Raw genomic sequence first — 9,468 nt, 5'->3', positions numbered from 1 at the left:
AAAATTCACATAGAAAGGGATAATTTCTTTACGGTTATTTTCCTTCTCTGTTGATTTTAAACAAACATTTAAATATTTTATTGTCAGTTTGAAATGAATAGCCAAATAGTTTCTCATGATTTGACTTCTATCTTAAGTAGTTAAATCTCTTGATAACTTTGCTTTTTGCCTTCCCAATACTGAGTCCCAATGTAAGGTAAAATAAGATAAAATTCCCCAGGTTTTATCTGGAATGCCATTTTTGAGAATGGCATTCATTTGGAATAGCTTTGATGTCTACACTGTCTTGGAATTTCCCAGAGGGCCCCTGAAAACACTTGTTGTCCTGTTGTCTACTCTTTGAAAATGGGGTTAATCATTTTTAGAATTATTTTGTCAAAAATATTTTGACTTTATTATCTCATTTTGCAGGATGCAGAAACAACTGTATTTCCTTGTCAGTTGCACTGTTGTAAGGGACTGTCATCTAGTCTTCTGTATTCGAAAATTATCTGGCTCCATAAGGAATTCCCCTTTTCTATTTTTCTCATAAGTTATCTATAATTAATAACAATTTAGTAGACTACACTTTTTAAAACAGAAATGAACTGTTTGTAAAATGATTTCTTTCTGCCTGACCCCTCGATTATTCAAAATGCTTACTGAGCATTCTTATTTTCATGGAAATGTAAGTTATTGTCATAAATTCAGTAAGAATATGTCCTTCTTGTTAATGGGAAATAGTTGGAAACATTGGTGACAACCAAGGACTTGTTTGGAATGTCATATTTGAGGATGATGCTTATTTAATCAGATATGACCAGACACTTTTTTTTTTTTTGAGACAAAGTCTAACTCTATTGCCCAGGCTGGAGAGCAATGGTGCCATCTTGGCTCACTGCAACCTCCACTTCCTGGGTTCAAGCAATTCTCCTCCCTCAGCCTCCCGAGTTGCTGGGACTACAGGTGCGTGCCACCATGCCCAGATAATTTTTTGTATTTTTTGTAGAGATGAAGTTTCACCATGTTAGCCAGGATGATGACCAGACACTTTTAAGGAGCTAAGGTTGACTTTATGGAGACAACACTTACAAAGCCCTCTTGGAAAAATGAGCCTGGTATCTGGCTTACAGGGGAGAGGGATTTGCCCAAATCTGTAGGTACTGCCAGTGAGATCTGGGGATGAGTTCTTTGTTTGGCTTCTTGGCCTCACGTGGTTTTTAAAAGTTCATTCCTATGCAAACTTCCAACAAAGCAAACTCAGAAGGCCCATAGTAAAGGGCATTCTTGCTTATACCTATAAAAATAACCGGGACAAATCTAATCAGACCAACTTTGTCTGATGTGGTGTGTGTATGGTGGAGGGGGACTGGGGTGGGGGTCAAGAATAAGCTTTCTTTGAGGTTATTTTTATCAAAATGGGGGAGATTGAAGAAAAACACTTGTGTTTCAATGGAACACTGCACACTTCATAGCACGCTTTTCTAGGTTACCTGGTTCTAGCCTTTTTCATTGTACTTGGTCTACTTTACCTCCTTGTGAACCGCAAGTAACTGATAGATGTGTAAACTCTTTCTTGTCTGGTACAGATTCTTCCTCAGTGTAGCAGTATAGATTTTGACACCTAGCTGCTAATTCAACTGGATCCTGCTACTTTGCCCATACTGTCAATCCTTACCAAATTTTAAATTCTTCCTGTTTCGATTAATATCTGGTTATGGCTGAGTGTGGTGGCTCATCCTGCGATCCCAGCACTTTGGGAGGCCGAGGTGAGAGGATTGCTTGAGGCCTGTAGTTTGAGAACAGCCTAGGAGAAAGGGTAAGACCCTGTCTTTACAAAAAAAATAGAATTAGCCAGGTGTGATGGTACACACCTGTAGTCCTAGCTACTTGGTAGGCTGAAGTGGAAGGATTGCTTGAGCCCAGGAATTTAAGACTGCAGTGATCTATGATTGCATCACTGCACTGCAGCCTGAAAAATAGAGTGAAACCCTGTCTCTTAAAAAAAAAATGAACTGGGCCGGGCGCGGTGGCTCACGCCTGTAATCCCAGCACTTTGGGAGGCCGAGGCTGGTGGATCACGAGGTCAAGAGATTGAGACCATCCTGGTCAACATGGTGAAACCCCGTCTCTACTAAAAATACAAAACATTAGCTGGGCATGGTGGCACATGCCTGTAATCCCAGCTACTCAGGAGGTTGAGGCAGGAGAATTGCCTGAACCCAGGAGGCGGAGGTTGTGGTGAGCCGAGATCGTGCCATTGCACTCCAGCCTGATGACAGAGCAAGACTCCGTCTCAAAAGAAAAGAGAAAAGGCCAGGAGTGGTGGCTCATATCTGTAATCCTGGCACTCTGGGAAGCCAAGGCAGGAGGATTGCTTGAGCCCAGAAGTTTGAGACCAGCCTGGGTAACATAGTGAGTCCTTACCTCAAAAAAACAAAACAAAATGAAAACAAAATGAAAAACTCACTGGATGGGATACAGAGTAGATTTGAGTTGGCAGAAAAAAGAATCAGTGAACTTGAAGACACATCAGTAGAAATAATGCAATCTGAAAAACAGAGAAAAATATGAAGAAAAATGAGCAGAGCATCAGAGCAATATGGGACACCACTGAGTGCACCCACATATTGATACGGTTTAGCTCCGTGTCCCTACCCAAATATTATGTCAAATTGTAATCCCCAGTGTTGGAAGTGGGGCCTGGTGGGAAGTGAATGGATCCTGGGGGTGGGTTCTAATGCTTTAGCACCATCCCCCTTGGTCGCGATAGTGAGCGAGTTCCTGTGAGATCTGTCATTTAAAAGCATGTGGCACCTCTCCCCTCCCTCTTTCTTCCTCCTGCTCTGGCCATGTAAGACATGCCTGGTCCCCGTTTGCCCTCTGCCATGATTGTACATTTTCTGAGGCCTCCCTAGAAGCTGAGCAAATGCTGCCACGCTTCCTGTACAGCCTGTAGGACCATAAGCCAATTAAACCTCTTTTCTTTCTTTCTTTCTTTCTTTCTTTCTTTCTTTCTTTCTTTCTTTCTTTCTTTCTTTCTTTCTTTCTTTCTTTCTTTTTTTTTTTTTTTTTTTTTGAGTCGGTGTCTTGCTCTGTTGCCCAGGCTGGAGTGCAGTGGTGCGATCTCGGCTCACTGCACCCTCCACCTCCTGTGTTCAAGCAATTCTCCTGCCTCAGCCTCCCAAGTAGCTGGGATTACAGGCACCTGCCATCGCACCCAGCTAATTTCTGTAGTTTTAGTACAGACGAGGTTTCACTGTGTTGGCCAGGCTGGTCTTGAACTCCCGACCTCGTGATCCACCCGCCTCGGCCTCCCAAAGTGCTGGGATTACAGGTGCGAGCTACCGTCCCGGCTTAAACCTCTTTTCTTTATAAATTACCCAGTCTCTGGCATTTCTTTTTAGCCATGCAAGAACGGACTAATACAGAAAACTGGTGCTGAGCAGTGGGGCATTGCTAGAAGGATACCTGAAAATGCGGAAGTGACTTTGGAACTGGGTAATGGGCAGAGGTTGGAAGAGTTTGGAGGGCTCAGAAGAAGACAGGAAGATGGGGGGAAATTTGGAACTCTCTAGAGACTGGCTGTGACCAAATGCTGACAGTAATATGGATAGTGAAGGCTGGAGTGAGGAGTCCTCAGGTGGAAATGAGGAACTTATTGGGAACTGGAGCAAAGGTCACTTTTGTTATGTATTAGCAAAGAACCTGGTCGCATTGTGCCTTTGCCCTAGGGATCTGTGGAACTTTGAGTTTAAGAGTGATGATTTGGGGTATCCGGTGGAAGAAATTTGTAAGCTGCAAAGTGTTTAAGAATTAGCCTGGCTGCTTCTAACAACCTCTGCTTATATGTGTGAACAAAGAAATGATCTGAACCTGGAACTTATATTTAAAAGGAAGGAGAGTGTAAAAGTTTGGAAAATGTGTAGCCTGGCTATGTGGTAGAAAAGAAAAGCCTATTTTCGGGGGAGGAACTCCAGCAGGCTGCAGAAATTTGCATAAGAGGAGCCACGTTCTAATGAGGGGCCGTGTTAACTTCTCTTCCCAAGTCCACAAGGGGCGTGGTTTCAAAGGCAGAAATTTCCCAGCGACATATCCAACCTGCCTCCATCCACCTCTCCATCCAGGAACTGAGTTCTTTGTCTAACTATCATTCGTGCGGGAAAGGTAGACTGCCCAGGTGAGCTTCCTTTGTTTAGAAAGCCTGCCAAAAGCCTTGGAAGGAGGGGCTTTATTGCATGCTGGGCAGCCAATCCAATATCAAAGTCAAAGATCAACCACTCCAGCAGAAGTTTGAAGGAACTCCTCTCATGGGACAAAAACTGAAATGGGGCTCCCAGAGTAAAAGTGCCCTTGCCCCTTACCTGTGCTGACTCCATCTCTGAATCCCCTCCCACAACAGCATGGGAGCTCTCTCTCTCTGCCTAATAAATCACTTTTCTGCAAAACTCTTTGGGTTCATAATATTTATACAAATGGTAAGCCCACTGCACCTCCAGGGCCTCTTCCCCTATTCCTGGGGCAGAGGAGGCCAAGAGCCTGGGAAAGCCTGTTACACTAATAGCCAAGACAGTGGGGAAAAGGCCTAGAAGGCATTTCAGAGACCTTCATGGGAGACCCTCTTAGCACAAGCCTGGAGGCCTAAGAGGACTGAATGGTTTTCTGGGCCAGGCCCAGCGCCTTGCTGCCCTGCACAGCCTTGAGGCTCTGCTCCCTGCATCCCAGCTGTTGCAGCTCCCGCTATGGCTGAAAGGGGCCTTGGCCACTGTTTCAGAGAGTGCAAGCCATTAAACTTGGTGGCTTTCTGTAGTGGGAAGATCCTATAAGTGCTGGGGCAGGAGCAAAAGGCCTCAGCCTATTTCCATATAAATAATGAAGAAGAACGTAGTTAGAAATATAACCGTGGTAGTTATTATTCACATGTGATCTTAATTCTTTTACTAATGCCTCTCAGGTCGGAAGTGTGAGCCTGGGGTGACATTGTGAAATGAATGACACTAAGGCAAGATGCTTTAAGCCCCCTGTCACGCCCGCATAAGGGCTGCTGGAGGGCACCTCGGCTGTGCGGCAGTGCCAGTGCTGTTACAGCACCCGCTGTTTAGCCATCCAGGGAAGGAGATGTCCAAAATGGCCGAGAAGTCTCGTTCCTGGGGAAGTTTGGAGAAAACTCCACTTCTCCAGGCTCTTGTGGTAAGTCCCGAGAGCTGTCAGGGAAGCCCGCAGACATCTGGATGTTTAACTGTCTCTATGTGATGCTGTGCTTCAGCAGTCACATTCCATGTCTGCTCTCATGTTCTGCTTCTGCACCTGGTTCCTTTTTTCTTAGAAAAGATAATCAGTAACAGTAATATAAATCTTAATGCTTTAGTTCGTTCTTGATAAGTATGGAAAAACTGCTGATGCATTATGCTCCTTACCTCACTTCGGGTACCAGAAATTCCTGAGCCCCTACCTGAATGACAGGTGAAGTACTTGACCCTATCACTGCCACACCCTATCTGCCCTGCCCTCAGTCACCGACCACCAAGGCCACGCCCTACGTACCCTGCCCGCAGATCTGCAACTCAATAAAAGTGAGAGGGTCCCGGCATTCAGGGCCACTGCTGGTCTCTGTGATTTGGGTAGCAGTGGGCCCCTGGGCCCAAACTCTCTTTTCTCTATCTCTGTGCGTTGTGTCTTTTATTTCTACAATTTCTCATCTCGGCACCAGCTGGAAGCTGCTCAGAGAGCCCTGTAGGGCTGGACCCTACAGCTTTCGTGTCGTGTTAAGGCTGCAGGTCACAGAATGCAAGAGTTTAGGCTTGGGAGCCTCTGCCTAGATTTTGGAGGATGTACGGAAATGCCTGGATGGCAGGCAGAAAGCTGCTGCAGGGGCAGAGCCGTCATGCAGAACATCTACTAGGGCAGTGTGGAAATGTGGGGTTGGAGCCCCCTACGGAGTCCCCACTGGGGCACTGCCTAGCAGAGCTGTGAAATGAAGGCCTCTGTCCTCCAGACCTCAGAACGTTAGATCCACTGGCTGCTTACGCCTTGCACCTGGAAAAGCCTCAAGCAAATCCTTGAGAGCAGCCGTGGGTGCTGAACCCTGCAAAGCCACAGGGGCAGAGCTGCCCAAGGCCTTGGGAGCCCAGCCCTCACACTAGTGTGCCCTGGATGTGGGACAGGAAGTCAAGGAGATTATTTTGGAACTTTAAGATTTAATGACTGCCCTGCTGGGTTTTGAACTTGCATGGGGCTGTAGCCCCTTTCTTTTGGCTAATTTCTCCCTTTTGGAATGGGAATATTTACCCAATGCCTGTACCCCCATTGTATCTTGGAAGTAACCAACTTGTTTTTGATTTTACAGGTCATAGGTGGAAGGAACTTGCCTTTTCTCAGATGAGACTTTACACTTTTGAGTTAATGCTGGAATAAGTTAAGACTTTGTGGGATTACTGGGAAGGCATGATTGTATTTTGAAATATCAGAAGGACATGAGATTTGGGAGGGGCCAGGGGCAAATGTTGCGGTTTGCATCCCTGCCCAAATCTCATGTCAAATTATAATTCCCAAGGTTAGAGGTAGGGCTTGGTGGGAGGTGACTGGATCATGGTGGCAGGTTCTAATGGTCTAGCACTACCTGCCTTGGTCATCATAGTGAGTTCTCACAAGAGCTGGTCATTTAAATTTCTGTAGCACCTCCCCCATCCCTCTGTCTTCTTCCTGCTCTGGTCACGTAAGACATGCCTGCTTCCTTCACCTTCTGCTATGATTGTAAGTTTCCTGAGGCCTCCCCAGAAGCCAAGCAGATGCTGCCATGCTTTTTGTGTAGCTGCAGAACTATGAACCAGTTAAATCTCTTTTTTTAAAATTTTTTGTGAATTACCCAGCCTCAGGTATTTCTTTACAGCAATGCAAGAATGGACTAATATACATGTGAATAGTGAAGAAAAGTGAGAGAAAGGGACATAAAAATTATTAGAAGAAATAACGGCTGAAAATTTTCCCAAATGTATTTACTTATTTATTTTTAATTTATTAATATTATTTTTATAGAGAGAGTCTTGCTCTGTCACCTGGGCTGGAATGCAGTGGCACAAGCATAGCTCACTGTAACCTTGACCCCCTGGGCACAAGCATTCTTACTGCCTCAACCTCCCAAGTAGCTAGGACTACAGGTATTCAGCCCAATGCTCAGCTACTTTTCAAGTTTTTTTGTAAAGACAGGGTCTTTCTGTATTTCTCAGGCTGGTCTTGAACTCCTACCCTCAAGCAATCATCCCACCTCAGCCTCCTAAAGTGCTGAGGTTACAGGCAAGAGCCACTGTGCCTGGCTAATTTCCCCAACTTTGATGAAAAACATTATTTTAAACATCTAAGAAATAATGAATTTCAAGTAAGGTAAACACAAAGACATCCACACGCAGATATAGTCAAATTTTGAAAACCAAAGATAAAGATAAAATCTTAAATGTAGCAAAGGGAATACAATTCATCATGTACCAGGGAAGCACAAGGAGATTGACAAATGATGTCTCATCAGAAGCAATGGAGGCTAGAAAACAGTGGTATGACATATTCAAAGTGCCTAACAGTAAAAACAAAACAAAACAAAACAACAGCAAAAAACCTGTTAACCAGTAATTCCATACCCAACAAAACTATCTTTCAACAATAATGGCAAAATAAAAAGCACTCCAAAATAAAGTCTGAGTGAATTTATTGCTAGCTAGTCTGAGTTACAAGAAATATTTAAAGTTTTCCAGACAGAAAGCAAGTGAGACCAGATCCTAATTTGAATCCATATGAAAAACAAAAGTGTTGGTAAAAGTGGATAATTATAACAGAAAGTATAATTGCATATTTCTTCTTCTTTCTTCTCTTAACTGATCTAAAAAGTAATTGCATAAGAAAATATGTATGTTGGGCCAGCCATAGTGGCTCATGCCTATAATCCCAGCACTTTGGGAGGCCAAGATGGATGGATCACTTGAGGTCAGGAGTTTGAGACCAGCGTGGTCAACATTGTGAGACCCCATCTCTACTAAAAGTAAAAAAATTAGCTGGGTGTAGTGGTGCATGCCTGTAATCTCAGCTACGTGGGAGGCTGAGGCAGGAGAATCTCTTGAACCTGGGAGACAGAGGCTGCAGTGAGCTGAGATTGCACCACTGCACTCCAGCTGGGTGACAGAGTGAGACTCCATCTCAAAATAAATAAATAAAGTGTGTATGTTATTTGTTATGGGCTATGCATATATGGAAATGTAATATGTGCCAACATTTTGTCAAAATGTTATTTAACAGTAAGAGCACAAAAGAGATTGATGAAAAACTACAGCCAATATCTCTTATTAATATATATACAAAAATTCTAAACTAATTGCTAGCAACCAAATCCAGCAACATACACAAAGGATTATATACCACACCTAAGGGGAATTTATCCCAGGAGTGCAAGGTTGGCATAATACGTTAACATGAGTCGCTTTCTGCGCTACCTGCCGAGGGCTCCAAACGTTGTTGTGGATTCCTGTCATAACTTAAAGGGAAACTTTCACCATGTCCGGAGCCCTTGATGTCCTGCAAATGAAGGAGGAGGATGGTCTTAAGTTCCTGGCTGCAGGAACCCATTTAGGTGGCACCATCCTTGACTTCCAGATGGAACAGTATATCTGTAAAAGGAAAAGTGATGGCATCTACATCATAAATCTGAAGAGGACCTGGAGCAGCTTCTCCTGGCAGCTCGTGCCGTTGTTGCCGTTGAAAACCCTGCTGATGTCAGTGTCATATCCTCCAGGAATACTGGCCAGAGGGCCGTGCTGAAGTTTGCTGCTGCCACTGGAGCCACTCCAATTGCTGCCACTTCACTCCTGGAACCTTCACCAACCAGATCCAGGCAGCCTTCCGGGAGCCACAGCTGCTTGTGGTTACTGACCCAAGGGCTGAGCACCAGCCTCTCACGGGAGCGTCTTATGTTAGCCTACCTCCCATTGCTCTGTGTAACAGAGATTCTCCTCTGCGCTCTGTGGACATTGCCATCCCATGCAACAACAAGGGAGCTCACTCAGTGGGTTTGATGTGGTGGATGCTGCCTTGGGAAGTTTTGCGCATGCGTGGCACCATTTCCTGTGAACACGCGTGGGAAGTCATGCCTGAGCTCTACTTCTACAGAGATCCTGAAGAGATTGAAAAAGAAGAGCAGGCTGCGGCTGAGAAGGCTGTGGCCAAGGAGGAGTTTCAGGGCCAATGGACTGCTCCAGCTCCTGACTTCACTGCTACTCAGCCTGAGGCTGCAGACTGGTCTGAAGGCATGCAGGTGCCCTCTGTGCCCATCCAGCAGTTCCCTACTGAAGACTGGAGCACCCAGCCTGCCACAGACTAGTCTGCAGCTCCCACTGCTCAGGCCACTGAATGGGTAGGAGCAACCACTGAATGGTCTTAAGCTGTTCTTGTGTGGGCTCTTAAACAACATATAAGATTCATGGAAAATAAACATCGAGTTTCAAAAAA

At 44.9% G+C, this 9,468-nt stretch overlaps 1 pseudogene; it reads left to right on the top strand.

Annotated features, from left to right (window-relative positions):
• Positions 1 to 8,502: 8,502 nt before the first annotated feature.
• Positions 8,503 to 9,468, top strand: LOC108317761 (annotated as a pseudogene).

The sequence above is a fragment of the Cebus imitator genome, unplaced genomic scaffold (genome assembly GCF_001604975.1).
Source record: "Cebus imitator isolate Cc_AM_T3 unplaced genomic scaffold, Cebus_imitator-1.0 Scaffold207, whole genome shotgun sequence".
Classification (NCBI taxonomy): domain Eukaryota; kingdom Metazoa; phylum Chordata; class Mammalia; order Primates; family Cebidae; genus Cebus; species Cebus imitator.
This window is presented reverse-complemented; position numbering and strand designations above follow the sequence as displayed.